General features: G+C 40.9%; 1 protein-coding gene across 4 annotated transcripts in view; it reads left to right on the plus strand.

Moving 5' to 3' along the window:
• The first annotated feature begins 14,861 nt into the window (after positions 1–14,861).
• The window catches only part of st3gal3b (ST3 beta-galactoside alpha-2,3-sialyltransferase 3b), a 36,956-nt gene continuing 34,978 nt past the window's right edge, over positions 14,862–16,839 (plus strand). For 2 of the 4 annotated variants that reach the window (XM_084008381.1, XM_084008382.1), the window contains exon 1: positions 14,864–15,175. The gene's annotated coding sequence lies outside the window, so the exon portion shown is untranslated. Of the gene's footprint in view, positions 15,176–15,811; positions 15,963–16,839 lie in introns of those variants that run through there. The other 2 variants (XM_084008379.1, XM_084008380.1) reach the window with 2 other exon arrangements.

Below are 16,839 nucleotides of genomic sequence, written 5' to 3' on the forward strand. Positions count from 1 at the left end.
GAATTTGACTAGATAGATGGCTCCTGGCTCTCTGTATCACTGCGGTCTTTAAACCTCTATGAACTCTGTGTTCTTAGACTGTCGGATTTATTACAACTTACAAAAATATGTCAACTTTTTGAGAAGGTAGCCTTTATACAACATTTCCAACTTTTGTGCATGCTAATGCTGATTAATATGGGGAATAGGGTTGCAGTTGAGCATGTTGTTTGGTGCTTATCTTCACCCTTAACACAGAAAATAATACAATACAATAATAATATCTCCCCAAAAAACAGCTGGAGGTTTTGGTCATTAAAAGTGATGAGTTTGCATCAGATGACACCCATAAGCCACATGATAAACACTTTTAGTTCCTTAGAGAACGGGATCTCTTATCACAGTTACTTAATTCATTTTCGTCATGAATTCCTTGTCTTACATACCAGATCTTTTAGGGTGAGCAGCCACAGAACGGGTTGGATATGCACTGCTGGGCTACGTGTTTGCATAATCCCGTTTTGCAATGCAAATGTCAGATAAAGCCTTTGATGAAATATCTGAACAGTAACTTGTACAGATGTATCAATATTTGCAAAAATCCCAGTCACTCCTCCAGCTCTCACTAGGAATCAGCCTGTATCTCGAGGTCTGTTTATTTTGCATGCTGCCTAAAATTCAGTTCCACCATTCTGACATTTTTTCAGACTGAGAAATATTGATAGTTATTGGAAAGGAAGCCCCACCCTGTTGTTTAAGAAAAAAACAGCTTGAAGTGGTGGTGTTATATCGAAGATGTAATGGATACAGAGAAACACAGAGCTGAAGTTGTATTCCGGTTGTCTGATAAGACATTAATGTATCTTGCAGAACAAAACATCCTCTCTGAGAGAAACACTTAATTTATGCTTCTCTCTTTTTGCTACGTTTTCTATCAACCATCCTTAACTACACACAGGAACAGGTGAAACTGCAGGTTTGTGAGATGGGTTTAATGATGATTTCTGTGCCCCGAGGAAACAAATAGTTCTTTGAAAATGTATTGAGTAAATCATGTCCTGAACTTTCTGACATTTCTATGTAATGCCTCAGAGGGGAGATTTTTGGACTGACTGAGCTTCAATTGAAGGAAACGCCCTGAGTGTGGCATTTCAGCTTAAAGTTCTGCTTAAAGTTTGGTTTGATTTCTCAACATACTTGACTGATGTGGTTCCCCATGGTTTTGTGAAATAATTTCCCATTACCATTCCACATCCGGCCAAGTTCTTTCATGCAGTATTGCCCTCACCGTTACTTCTTCAAAATCACTCATGACGAGAAAGAAAATCCTCTCACACGTCAGAGTAGTTGTTGATTGGCATTTCCTGGTTTCGTTTGTTTTGTGTGTCCCACTTTTGAATTTGGTCACAGTTTCTGGCGCCACATGTCTAATTTGTATGAAGTCAAAATCTGTTTATTTTTTTAATATATAGGCAGTGTTTGATTTCTTGCCGGGGATAATGGATTTAACCCCTAAATATAGAAATTTAGGAGAATAAATATCAAATGCATGGCATCAACATGCTGTGAAAGCTCATTTCAGCCAGGCAAATAAAATAAATGGATTAAAAAAGGGTTATGCTTGATAAAGATACCAAAAAAATTATAAGAAAATTATGATCTATCACGTTAAAATGACAAAATAGTAACTTAATGAGTTCTCATAAGAGCGGATGCTCTATGGACAGCAATGTTGGTTGATCTATTGGTCGGTCAGTTCGTATGGATTCACATAAAATGTTATTAATTTGGCGACCCCTGACCTTTTCCAGGTTGAGGTTAATTTTCCATTGTCGGATTTACTATAGTTATTATAGTCTTGATGAATACCTGACTTTTCTTCTAGTACCACGATAAGGTGAAAGTATTAAATTGTCCTTTATTGCCGAATGCTTTGAAAGATGTTAGCATGCTGAAGTTAGCATTTAGCTCCCCACTTCACAGAGCTGCCAGCATGGCTGTACTCTTAGACTTATTATTGACCACATTTCTTTTTTAATCCTTTCATGGCAGGAATGATCTTCCACAGTATTTAGAATTGAATCTCAAACGAGAAAATTATTGCGAAAATGTATGTGCTATATCTCTATCCATCATGAAGGGAATCAAGGCGGGTTCTGAGAAATGAAGGCAGTGAAATGTCCCTGTCTACACTGACGCGTGGCAGCAAAGAACAAACGTTGTTGGTGAGCCACCTGCACCCACACGCCCCATCCTCCATGTCTACCATCAACACAGGATCATAACATCTGCTGACAGATGGCTGTTGGTGCTAGCTCGAGCTGCTTTGTTTAACCCCGTCCGAACCTCTGCCAGGTGTGAGGGAAGTCAACCGTGTACAGGTTTTTAGCAAAAACACTTTAAATATGGAACTAATATTATAAAAAAAAGTTTCCCTGTTTATTGGAAATTTGATGATGATAGCCGTGAACGCGTACACCTCTTTGGAGGTTGTAGGAGCTTGAATTAAAGAGTTCATTACTCTGCCCTCCAACCATTTAAAGGTTGAGTAGGTCATTTGGAAAAACCACAAAGACTTTGACTTTGAACGCATCGCCAAACCGAAAAAGTACCACCCGTTTCGTTCAGACCTCTGTTCAAAGCCGCTCCCCGCCAAAGGATTACTTGAGATCGTAATGTGCTGATCAGGAAGTAAGCGTTGACAGGCAGGAAGGCAGTCCAATTATTTTGTCCCAAATTCTTTGATTAGACGGGGTTTTTACAGTCCTGCCACGGCCACAGATTACTTTTTTTAATGTCAGAGCATTTAACATATTCATTGCTATCGTTACGCGGATTTCAGGTGATATAACAGAAAGTGTTTCTGAATAGAATCACCTACTCAACCTTTAAGTAATTAATTACTAATTTGTGTAAAAACTGTTTGAATGGTGTCTGCACTACCCCGAATATTCTGTCCTAAACCAAACCAAGCCCCCCTCCCCCCCATACTTGCTTTCTGTTTGCCGTTTGTGTTGACAACGGATCAAACGACGAACGTGATGCTTTTCCTTGTAATGAAAAACCTAGAGAGAATAAGCAACGTGTCTCTGCAGCTCACTTCGAGCCTAGTTTTTTTCTGCTCCTCCTTCTGCTTTCATAGGCCCAAACTGTGCCGATTTAGATCTTTGGTGGAGAACAAAACAGAGCTAAATGTAGAGTTTGTATCTGTGTGTCATGTTTGCTAACATGAACTTAAAAACCTATGTGTCAGTGTTGTGTTCACAGCACAACAAAAAGTCATAGCATAGAGGCATTAGCAACGTGCAGGCAAATGGCACGCGCATTGTTTTCGCACCAGTGCTCTATCTCTCAGCATGCCTCCATATCTAAACTGTCACAGCATCGTTCACCCCGGTCCGTGACCCAGCAGCTGCGGCTCCCTCAAGTCCCTCTCTCAGTAGGGTATTATTGTCTGCAGTAATTGTCTGGCTCAGACCAGTCACATGGTAGTCAAGTGACAGAGCTCAGGTTACTTTGTGTTAACCAAGAGTTTACGAAGCTTGTTTCCTTAAAACAGCAGTCAAATATAGTGGTGTCTTTGTCTTTGCAGCTGCACAGCTTGTGGGGGTTTTACAGTATACGATGACATTTTACTTAAAGATTTATGAGCATTTAAACACTTACTAAGGCCTTACTATGTAGAAATATACGTATGCAAAGTTTTAAGTGTTAATGTATTGCTTATAACGTCTCCCGTAATTATCCAGACCTGGTGCATGAACCTTTAATGAATGTTAAATAACATAGTTGTAAATATATTTAGGAATTCATTCATTCATATTTTTATATAAAGCGTTCACTAACAAGCAGTTTCTTAACATCTTAAGAATGCATGAAGATATGTTGAGCTTGAAAAATGTGCTCTTGTATTTATATGATTACAAGTGTTGTATATATATTGTCATCATCTGTTTTACGGATGCATTATATGGTAAAGAAGCAGCTCACAGGTACAACAAACATAATGTGTTTTTACAAAGTTATGCAGTCATTCCTCGCCTCACCAAAAGCCACATGGGACCCATAGACATGACTCATAACCACATCTTCCTGCTCTTATATATTTCACACGGTCAACGGATGTACAGATAGAAACTAATATCAACACAATGACCATGCTTCCAGAAAATACCTCGCAGCAGTCAGGTATACAGGTCGAAGGAAAACATAGTAGTAAAGTGCTGCCTGCGCTGGCCAATGGCTGTAGACGAAGTATATTTAGCCCCGAGCAGAGAACTTTAAAAAGGCTCATTACCAGCAAATACTTATTGAGGCAGTAATTACATTAAACTGGTGATATGCTTTGCAGTCAGATTAAGAGAGTGATCATCAAAGAGTTCAGAGTGAGATCTTGGCTGAGGCTACAGTGGTGGCAGCAGAAGGGGCGGGGTGGGGGGTCAGATGGGGTCAGGGGTCAGAAGCGGTGGGGAGGGGTAAAGCGGATAAAAACTTGGGAATCTGATAAAAGACACAAACATTTGTACAAATAAAGCCATTTATTGAATTCAACATTTCTTACTGCAGGGTGTGCTTATCTGCCCTGTGTGTGTGTGTGTGTGTGTGTGTGTGTGTGTGTGTGTGTGTGTGTGTGTGTGTGTGTGTGTGTGTGTGTGTGTGTGTGTGTGTGTGTGTGTGTGTCTGTGTGTGTCTGTGTGTGTCTGTGTGTGTGTGTGTGTGTGTGTGTGTGTGTGTGTGTGTGTGTGTGTGTGTGTGTGTGTGTGTGTGTGTGTACAGAAAATCAAATGATGAGATGACTTAAGGCCTTTGCACACTGAGTCCGTTTTTTTCCGCACGTAAAAGATAATTTTTTTTTTTTTTACCACTAAGAGCCACTGTAGAGCCCACAAATCTCCCAAATATCAACAAACGAGCTCATCCACCGTCCACCTCATCACTCAAAGCAATGCATGAGACTTGAGAGCCCTGTTATTCTAATGTGCTGCCTTTATCCAGAGAGGCTTTTAATCTGTTGACTGATTTCATATCCACACAGTAGGACTGCTAGTTCACTGATATTTTATATCTTCAATTTTATCAATATTTAATTTCCCCACAGAAATGTCATAAACTGTAACTGGATAAATCAATACAGTTAGATGTTTCAAATGGAGTTTAAAAATAAATATTAATCCATATGGCTAGCCCTGTATGGCTTTGAAACTAGCTAGCTAGCTAGCTAGTTTGCCTGAAAATCACTGAGGATCAGCCGTTTCCGCTAGCTAGCTGGGTGAGTTAGCCTGCTGTTTAAATATTTCATTGACTGCAAGGGTGTGTTTCATTTTATTAGAAATTAGTTTGCTTGGTTAACAGGTTGGTGCTCAGTGTGTTAATCATTCTGAAGCATATTGAACACCAGCACATTATGACACACTCATTTCATGATCAATAAACATGATAAATGCTAAACTGATGCAGGGAAAGATCAATAGAGCTGTAAAATACATTCCATTTGAATTATTTTTTTATTATTGTTCCTTGTTCCTCTTGTAACTCTGTTGAACTCTCAGGCAGCACTCTATTAATCACAATTTAACTGACTGTGTAATTGATTAACCCTGTAAGGCTGAACCATCAAAAGTAAAAAAAGAAAGAAGATTTTTTTTTTGCATATTATGATCATTAATTTCTAGCAAATTTGATAGGTGAGGCATTAAAGGCAATTCATTGATCACACAATATGTTTTGTTTTTTTCTAGAAATAAGGACCTCAATTTTCATTGAATTAGAAACATTTTACTGGTCTGGTTCTATGTTTCTCCAGACTGGGACCTTTTTTACCCCCCTTTCTATGTTGCAATGTGGTAGGAATAATGTTTCTGTCCTTGTTCAGGCACATTTGGAACATTCCAACCAGTTCATTTCATCCCAACAGGAACATTTTTACCACATTTTCATGAAATCAACAGTTTTTTTTCAGAAAAGTATTGATCTTGTGGATGACATAGCAGTTGCAGAAAGTTGTGCATCAACTATGATACAAATGTTGTTATAAGGTTAATGCATCCTTGTTTTAACTTGGGGGTAAAGCGGATAAAAACCTGGGAATCGGATAAAAGACACAAACATTTGTACAAATAAAGCCATTTATTGAATTCAACATTTCTTACTGCAGGGGTGTGCTTATCTGCCCTGTGTGTGTGTGTGTGTGTGTGTGTGTGTGTGTGTGTGTGTGTGTGTGTGTGTGTGTGTGTGTGTGTGTGTGTGTGTGTGTGTGTGTGTGTGTGTGTGTGTGTGTGTGTGTGTGTGTGTGTGTGTGTGTGTACAGAAAATCAAATGATGAGATGACTTAAGGCCTTTGCACACTGAGTCCGTTTTTTTTCACACGTAAAAGATAATTACGACCTCAAGTTGTGTCAATCACGTTTGCACATTGGCTCCAAAAATGTAATCGGTCGAAAAATTTTCGGAACAGGTTTGATTTTCTGCATTTTTCGCAGTTTTTTTTTTTTTTACCACTAAGAGCCACTGTAGAGCCCACAAATCTCCCAAATATGTCACAAACTGTAACTGGATAAATCAATACAGTTAGATGTTTCAAATGGAGTTTAAAAATAAATATGAATCCATATGGCTAGCCCTGTATGGCTTTGAAACTAGCTAGCTAGCTAGCTAGTTTGCCTGAAAATCACTGAGGATCAGCCTTTTCCGCTAGCTAGCTGGGTGAGTTAGCCTGCTGTTTAAATATTTCATTGACTGCAAGGGTGTGTTTCATTTTATTAGAAATTAGTTTGCTTGGTTAACAGGTTGGTGCTCAGTGTGTTAATCATTCTGAAGCATACTGAACGCCAGCACATTATGACACACTCATTTCATGATCAATAAACATGATAAATGCTAAACTGATGCAGGGAAAGATCAATAGATTTGTAAAATACATTCCATTTGAATTATTTTTTTATTATTGTTCCTTGTTCCTCTTGTAACTCTGTTGAACTCTCTATTAATCACTTATCATCATTTAACTGACTGTGTAATTGATTAACCCTGTAAGGCTGAACCGTCAAAAGTAAAAAAAGAAAGATGATTTTTTTTTGCATATTATGATCATTAATTTCTAGCAAATTTGATAGGTGAGGCATTAAAGGCAATTCATTGATCACACAATATGTTTTTTTTTTTCTAGAAATAAGGACATACATTTTTATTGAATTAGAAACATTTTACTGGTCTGGTTCATATGTTTCTCCAGACTGGGACCTTTTTTACCCCCCTTTCTACGTTGCAATGTATAGGAATAATGTTTCTGTCCTTGTTCAGGCACATTTGGAACATTCCAACCAGTTCATTTCATCCCAACAGGAACATTTTTACCACATTTTCATGAAATCAACAGTTTTTGTTCAGAAAAGTATTGATCTTGTGGATGACATAGCAGTTGCAGAAAGTTGTGCATCAACTATGATACAAATGTTGTTATAAGGTTAATGCACCCTTGTTTTAACTTGGGTGATAACCTTTTACAGCCTAACCTGGAGATATGATAGCCTATAATAACACTTCCCCCCCGCCCACCTCACTATGTATGTGATTTATGTGATGCAGGCCGATGTGAGATGTGTGTGGACGGGAAGACGCTGTCATGTGTGGAATGTGGGGGTTTGTGGGTATATTTCCTGTCACATACTGAAATGTCAAGCTACGTTTGAGAGAAAAAGCACTTAACACCAATTCCTTCCGGTTTTATTCCATTTCTACTGGTGCCTGACATATCACATGACTGTGACGTAAAACTCATTAGCTGGTAAGTTGCAAGTGCTGGGTGGAGATACTAACTATATTTGTAATAATCATCCTTAATCAAATCAGGCCTTTTATTAACGGATAAATACAGACAGAGTTTTTGTGCTGATGCTGAAGCTCTGTCATGGGGTGTGTTGCTTGTAAAAACAGGAAACATTATCCTTCCTGAGTGAAACTAGTTTAGAGAGAGACTAATTTTAGCTGGTAATAGACGGATCTAGAGGAATCCACTGGTTGTCTTCCACTGTTCAAAGCAATCATTCGTATGTATTTCATCTAACAGCTGTGATTACGTAGGAACAGAAAACTGACTGTAAATGTATCACAGGAAATGTTGATGTTTTACTCAGAACTGGGTATGACACTGGTACCTCAAAGGTACTTCCCAACATGACTTGCTTTGCTTTAAATACCAGTTTCTCTTCCTGCCCTGATAAATGTTCCTCATTTGTTTGTGGATTGTGGCTTTTATACCATTTTCAGGATTCCAATCTTGTTTCCGTGCTTGTCATTGCTACTTGCACTTATGTCAATCATTACCACATCAGAGCCAGTGGACTTTTCTCCCCTAAGGCCTCCCATGAGATGAAAGTCAATTTGTCCATTAACAGGGTGCACACAGTGTTTCACACCTCACAATTTACGGCTGTTGCCAGCTGCGCTACAAGACCACTGTCATGGTTCCATGGCTCTATATTCAGTGCAGGTCAGAGCAAACAGGGATTACTGTCAACCTCAGACATTAAACATATGACTCAATTTCCCCACTCCTTCCCGGGCTGATAATGGTTGCTTCTTGCCTGGCACAAATTATTATTAAGCCTGCATTCATCAACAAAGGAAATGCTATTAAGAGGTCAGTGAACAGGCGTAGAGAGCGCATTCTCCTTCATATATTGCAGTCTTTTATAATTGAAGAGCTCATGGTGGCTCACTTCTCAGTTTAGAATTGGTTTGCCGAGCACAATACCAGATGAGAAATCTGCTCAAATGCATGAAATTGGACCATGTGTGATAATGAATGGCTGGTAGTGGAGACCGTTAACTGACATGAGGCTTATCACTTGTCTTTTATCAGTAGTGTATGTGCACTATTTGTGACAAACTTCCTGCTCTGCTTCTGCTCGCTGGCCCCCCTCTCTCACACACACACACACACACACACACACACACACACACACACACACACACACACACACACACACACACACACACACACACACACACACACGTATAAAAAGAAATCTACTTTGTTGACGACGCATTGAAAGGATGTGCGTGTGTGTGTGTGTGTGTGTGTGTGTGTGTGTGCGCGTGTGTGTGCGTGCGTGCGTGCGTGCATGAGTGACAGCGACAGAAAGTCTAGATGTGTGCGAGAGTGGAAGTGTGAACTGACACCTCAAGAAGAATGGGTGACGACGGTTTGTTCCGTTTCCCACATTGAGTCATGAGCTGACTTTGCTGTATGTGGCGTCTTTATCATTTACTTTGTTGCTTATTTGTCTGGCTTCGTTTTATTGTAGATTTTTCCTACATAGCTCTCTGCTTGTGATACACATATCAGAGCTAATGAAGGAGTGATCAAATGTATCCAGTCAGCTGGATTAAATAGTTTTTATGACAAACTAGACAACTCTTTACAAACTACACGTATTGTGCTGCTCTTGTGGTAATGTACAGCACCATTACTGTTTCATTCTAATGGGACTTCCTGTTGTTGCCACCTCATTAAGCAGCAGACTGCAGCGATGTATGCCTATAAGTTTCCCCCCAGGCTCTACTTGATCACATGATGGATCGAGCCCATAATCGTCTTAGCAATCTTGTGTCTGCAAACACACAATCTTTTCCCAGCTCTGCGTGGTGGTCTGGCAGAGCCGGGGAATATGTTGTGTGACCCCGTACCTAAACCGCAAATAAAATTGAAAATGCTTAAGATGGTGGTGGTTTGAGAAAGAGGGGCTGTTCTAAATCGATGTAGAAACCCACTTTGGTTGGCGTGTGGACTGCATGACCCAGCTCTTTGACCTTATGTTTGCTGTTCTGGTTTGGGGTTATGGAGTTGTGCCTGGGGGTGAATGATTTACCATTTTGGAAATGTCACGATGATCCGCAAATGTTATTTTTTGCTGCAACAAACACGTCGCTCTTGTGCCTCATGCTCCGTTTTATGAAAGGAGTAATGAGACTGCTAGACGTTCAACTATTTTGACTTTTGAAACAGACTTTTTGAAAATGCCTTCTCATTCATTAGCAAGTATAATGCACGTTGAGCTGTACACATTCTCATACACATTTAAGAGGCTGATGTGTAATCATTTTGGACAAAATAGTGTTATTTAGACAAATATACCAGTATTTGTGCAAAGGATCTAAATACCAAGAAATATGTCACAATGTGAGATGATTTAATCACAGTGACCTTGCTAACCTCTAACAAAGATCATATCCAATTCCTCTTTTTTGTCTCTTGGTTTTGTGCTACGTCTGATCCCCAGACGTGTCCTGAAATGATTCCGGATGGCCATAGAGCTATTTCTTCATGTAACCCGTCAGAATGGTTTACCATCCTTTTAAAGTGCAACAGGTCAGATGGATATTCCCGCCCATCTTGTCATTGGTTAACAATTGTTTGCAGAGAGTTTGTGCTGCTTGTGTTTAATTTGGGTCATCCATGGCACCCTTTTCTCTTATCGAAATCATCCCTGTGATTGGCCAACTAATGTGAGGGTGCTAAAAGGATAGTGACCATACAACGGTGTTTTCGGCTTTCCGAGAGAGACTGCACTAGTGTTTGACGTGACTGCTTGTTCTCTCATTCAGTGGCACTTGTCTGTTTAATAGGAATACTCCGGATTAAGGACCTGGCAGCCACGGCTGAAAAGGTAATCTGTCTTTCTACCATTGAGGAAATTTAAGGTCATAAACCATGCAGAAATATCTAATGAGTCATGTGTGTCTGTACTAAAGATTCATATTTAAAACCAAGGCTTTGTTAAAGGAAGATGCCTAAAAGCCACATCCTCACCCATGAGGCACCGCTCAGCTGATCATGTGCTGATGGATCCTTATGCTCAGAAATGATCAAAATTAGAATGCTTGGAGATGTAGTGTTTGCCTGTCTGCGTGGGAATGTTTTTTCCATGGAATCTGTCTCCTAAGATACAGTATCAGCACGAGCGCAGATTAACGCTTGAAACAAAAACAGGAATTATTTGTGGGCCAAGGGATGAATACACGACCTTGACCTAGTGTACTGCAAATAAGCTCACTGGTGCAGTACAGCTTGTTGATACTCACCAACTTGTATTGAATACAACTTAAGATGCACACCTTCTTGCAGGGAATTTTGAAAGAGGGTTGAAATTTATACAATTTGATTTAGCTCAGTCAATTATGACATTACAAAATGATGGCAAATTAACATCATCTGGTTTCTTGCCAAGAGTTAGATGTGAGGATCGATACCACTTTGGAGTCTGGACCTGGAGCCTGCAGGTCGTTTACCTTTTAGCGTATAGAAACAGCAACAGCGTGTAACTCGTCCTTCCCCAAAATGTTGAACAATTGCTTGGAAAAATGTTCCCATGAAGCATAAAGTATCTATAAGTAGCATAGAGGCCTAAGCCCAGTTCAGTAAAGTAAAGCTCAGTATGCCTGTTTCTGACTTAATCTGTTGATTCATCACTGAATAACCAAGATCTTTGCTTGCTTGTGTTTACTTCAATTGAAAACTTGAACAGACTTTGTACTTGTGTTTAATGAAGTCATGCATGGGAAACTGGTTGGATGTAATAGATATTGAGGCGATAAACCAAGAGAAAGATAAACAGAAACGGAGGAATGTGAATGAGGTCTCTGTTGGGTGTTGAAACATCCTTTGAAAGGTGACTACTACTAAGTCCATCTCATGACCGCCGTCTATATAGCATCACTTGTCCAGAGACAGCAGAACACTCTTTGTACAGTGTTTTACTGCCTTGTGTATGAGACGCTGCTGACTCAATCAATACCATTCAAATAATGCCCCATAGCCAATGTATCTTATGGGGCTGTATAGTCGTATTGTTCTTTCATTCCATTTGAGCTAATGACTCCAACATCTTTATGGTAAATATGAGGCTAAAGCTATCTTAGCTTAGCTTGGAAGTTGGCTTAGCTAGCCTGTGTGCAGGTAACAACATCTGTCTAGTAGCACCTCTTACGCTCACTAATTAAGATGCTATATCTTGTTTATTTAAACTGTAAAAAAAAATGTATACATGTTGTTATACTATAATATAGGCTATAACCAACATTTAACAGAGACAGGCTAGCTGTTTCCTCCTTCTGAACTAAGCTAACCTGCTGCTGTGCCAACTCGGCTCTTTTGGCAAAAATGTAAATTTTTTCACCCAAAAGGTCGAACTATTACTTTAATCAGTACACAGCAGCAGTGTTACACCAATGTCTCTCTTAAAATGAGCTTAATATGCGGTTGAATTCCTGGTTTAATAGCAGTTTCATTATAGTTGTGTAAAAATCTTTACTCCATTTGTCTAGTAAGTGCTAAATAAGAGGCTGTAGTCAAGATGGATACAGTAAATATACAGAGTGAAAGGGAAGTGATAGAGTTGTTCATTCGGACGCAGTCACCCAGTCTGCCCCTGCATGTATGGGACCTATCAGTATGCCATTAGCGCTTTATTTCCAGCTGCCTGCCCGCCGGCCGGCATCTGCTCAAGCCACATAACTTCATCTATGATTCAGATGACGCGATCAATAATTTATTTTGCCACAGCAAAGTCCAGCTCTACTGGTGTAGGATTCTCACTCGGACAAATGACGTGATCAAACATTGAAAAGTCTGTTTAAAGATCTTGTCTTTCTTTTCGCACATGAAAGGCATTACATTTTCCTAAACATCGTTTCACTTGTTTCCATCACCCGCTGATCCATTGTACCTACAAGCTGCTGGAGTGGGCTTAAGTGGGCGCTTGTGCATGGCGGAAACTCCCTGACTACACTCCAAGATGAAATGCCTATTCCAGTGATGGACTTGATGGTATCGCTGCTCGTGGCACTTATTCTACAACCCAAACTGCATGAAGGATTTCATTTTCACTGGAGCGTGCGTTTCTGTTATCATGACCGACCTGCCACTCGTGACTACACTGCTTTGCCATTTGCCAGTTCCATAGTGATCGAGCATTAGAGGAATGGGGCACGACGGAAAGGAAGGAAGGAAAACCACAATCATAAAATGATCGAGTCTGGTTTCAAACACTAAATGGATCAAATTAATTCAGACGTATCTTGCCAACTAAAGGCTGTAGGGTGAAGCGGATGCATTGCGATGTGTCGACTGTTGGCCCTTCACTGGTTGACAAACAAACAACGGCCCGCTTCCCAGACATGGTTAGAGAATGGAAAATTTCAGCTCCTTTCATTGTTTTCTGTGGCCACTGATCTTTCCCTCTTGTAAGTGTAATGTGAACGAAGCCAAAGGCCGTAAACATGCTACCATCTCACCAGGAGTCCCATGGCAGCTTTGAAAAGACACCCATGATCCCGGGAGACTTCAAAGGCGTGTGTGTGTGTGTGAGAGAGTGTGAGAGTGTGTGTGTGTGTGTGTGCGCGCCTTCATATCTCTGTGTTTGCTTGTGTATGTATTTTATTGTCCTGGCTCTTTCTAATCTCCTGACCTCAGATGGAGAGCAGTGGGTGAGCAGATTGTATTTCCTGCTTGATTCAATATTAATAGATCGGTATGCTACACTGCCACTCTTTGCAGGGCAAAAATGGAAGACTGCAACTCCCCACCCACACCCACCCACCCACCCTCTCCCACTTTGGCTTTCAGCCAAACAACTGCTTACGTAGGACGCGAGGCCTTGTGAATGTCAGGCCACAAATAAGATGTAAGATCCGAGAGGAAAAGTGAATTAGCAGAGTAACCCGAGCAAATAAGAAGGACGGGACTATGGATCTGCTGCCATACAACATTCTGCTGTGAGCAGCCACATGATAGGTCCCAACTGGGATTGAGGATGACATGCAAGGTCTGCAGGACACAAAGCATCTTCTTAGAGGAGAGTATAGGCTCACACTAGAGCTCCATGCTGCTCTTCTTTTAAGTGCTCACAGGTTTACAGTGAGTCTGACGGCTCGTAGCGAGGACTGCTTCAAACAGCTAATTCTACGCACATGAGATCGACTGTACATGTCTGGGCACAGGAACATGAGGCCAAAAAAACTCATATTTCATGTGCAGCAATCCATTGCGCCCCAGAATGTCTCATCGTTCACCTTTAAAGATAATATTGGTCCAAGTGTGTGAAACCTGCTGTCTGTTCAGATCATGTTAGTACAAGATTTATGTAGAGAGCAACTAATGTGCTTTTACAACCCTGACCGTGAATTGGCACAAAGTATTTCCCGTTACTTCTTAAACATGAAAGTGTTGATTGCTCTATGGATGCTTGCATGAGCCGGATTAATAGGTGGTTTCCAAATAGCTGTGGCTCCTGTAGGTGTGTGGTGCTTTTCCAACACGATCTGGGACCAGTCATATTTAATACATTTGGTTTTCATACTTTTACTTCATTTATTCAGTCAGTGTGGCAGGTGTCAGGTTGGCTCACAGAGCAAGGGGTTTAAACTTGTATAACTAATGATTATATGAAGTAATCTAAGGAATGACTGAGTTAAACATTTCAGGAGAAGCACTTAAAGCTTGTGCAGAGAGACACTGAATGTCATTGGGTTCTAGACTATAAACTGACGGCTACTACTATTAATGGTTTGGATAATAAATACCTTTTACAACACCAATATCACACGCCTCTCACCTGTAGAGTCAATCTAAAAAAAAAAGTGCTTAGTGAGCACATGGCATTTATAGTATGCGCCGTTCATCATTATTGCATCTCTATTACAGCTGCTGAGCAAGGTCTGTTATACAGTCGGGTGGGGGCACAATGCGAATGTTTAACGGCTGACGTGCGGAGGGGGAGCACCACGTGAAGAACCCAATGAAAAGGTGCATTCATTTAAACTCCGTTAAATCATACGGGGGCCGTCACAATTCACGTAGACACCCCACGTCGCTGCCGTGTTGCTGTAGACCAGCGAGCTGCTGCTGCTGCTGCGGCCGCCGCTGCTCATATTGTTGATGGACCGGGTGCTTTTTTTCCTCTCTCTTCTTTTCCTTCTGCCGGTCTTGATGTGATGTGGAGCTAGTGAGACAGAAGGGGGAAACACGCAGTCAGACTGGCCGTCTTGTTGCTTAATGTTACAGATCCAGGACACTTCCACGGATTTCATCACGATGGCTCGGAGAGGAGGGAGGACACGGTCGTTCCGTCGACCAAGCCGTTATTTAAACTAAAGGCTGCTGTTGTTTTTGACCCGAGGGCTCGGAAGAAAGGGAAAGGTAATGTCTATAATTATACCAGTCAATTGGAAATGACAATGAAGCGGCGCTGCGCTGCGTTTTAGTCGACAATGATGGTGGTGGTTAATTTAGGCAAACCGGTGGTCCACGACCCTCCGAACCTCAGCCCGATTACCGTTGCATTGTTCGCTTTTATCAGACTTATGTACACTCGGTGTTGTTGCATACTATTATTTCCCCTACATGTTTCGGGCAGGGATAGCTCTTGCTGCAGTACCCAGGCTCATGTCTGGCCACGAATTTCCCAACCAGACGTGTTGTTAAATCTGCGGGCCTGCCGACCGGATCAAGGCAAATATCCCACTATGCCAACGTAGCGTTGTTAGCATAGCGACCGGCTAAGCTAACGTAACGGGTTAGCTGCTTGGTCTTCGCTGTCGTCTCTCCTACTGTTTTAAGTTTCATGTAATTTCATTTGTTTGTAAATACCCGGTCACCGTTAGTCGTGGTCGTATGTTCGCATTGCTAAATTAGCGTCTTTAGAACCAAACATAAACCCCCAGGTAATGTTAAAGTAGACGTTGATTGAGGTTGGGGTAACCTAAGTTACAGCGTTGGATTATGGGACCTCGAAGTTCCGTTATGTTTGCCGTCCCAACTACTGAAATTCGTTCGCCGTGGACGTTGCTAACGTTAGCTTGGTGAACCGACGGTACGGTGAAAGTAACGTTAGAGACTGGACCTCCGACACGGCCTGAAATACAAGAAGCGAGAGAGTGCATAATGACTGCTGCTACTGAAACCCGTTAACTTACACGGGGACGCGGTGAGTTAAAACGGCATATGTTATACGCTACCGTGGGACTACATCCGACCATTTTCAGCCGCTCAATTACCTCGTTTGCTCGAGATATGTTTGTAATTTTAATTTAGTTGTGTTACTTTTCGTTTTGGACAATGTTTTTACACAAGAAGTTAACTTAAAACGTAACCCTGTGTTTTGACCGGACCCCCAGGGGGCTGCACTGGGGTTAACTGCATGTATGCAACTTTATTATACAGTAAATAATGTTTTTTCTCAGGTGTTGCTTTTTTCAACATGAGTTATTGTTTTCCCAGCCTAGTCAATAAGAATAACTTCTAAAATAATGAGTTACCAGCTAACTAGTAGAATTAATAGTTGATATGTTGTATTTTATTCATTTTATCTAAAAAGTGTAAGATCAGCCAGTAGCAGCCTTATTATCAATAACTTGCATGTTACGTTAGGGGACCAATATAGTGTTAACAAGTTGCATTTTTACTCTGCTGGATAGCATCTGTTGCCCCGTGGATTATGAGTTGCTCTTTTGAAATTCATGGTTACGCAGAGGTATTACAGTCTTAACTGAGCTCAACTCTGCTCAGACACATCTCTCTGCTAAAGGCTTTATAGTTTCACAGTAGTTCCCAGTGTGACGCAAAGATGCCCCAGATGGAATTTCTATATATATATTTTTTTACGTGACATCAGAGAAATTTTGCACAATGCGTTGTTTTTCGAGAGGGCCTGTTTTTAATGAAAGATGTAGATTATGTTCAAGTAAAAACATCTGTGTTTTAGAGCAGTTGCACTGTGTTGGAATATGGTAGAGGACTCAAGATAATTAGCTGAGTTTGTTCAGAGCAGAGGCCAGACCACAGTGACACACAGATGACTAATG

This window comes from Eutrigla gurnardus (genome assembly GCF_963514095.1).
Source record: "Eutrigla gurnardus genome assembly, chromosome: 4".
Classification (NCBI taxonomy): domain Eukaryota; kingdom Metazoa; phylum Chordata; class Actinopteri; order Perciformes; family Triglidae; genus Eutrigla; species Eutrigla gurnardus.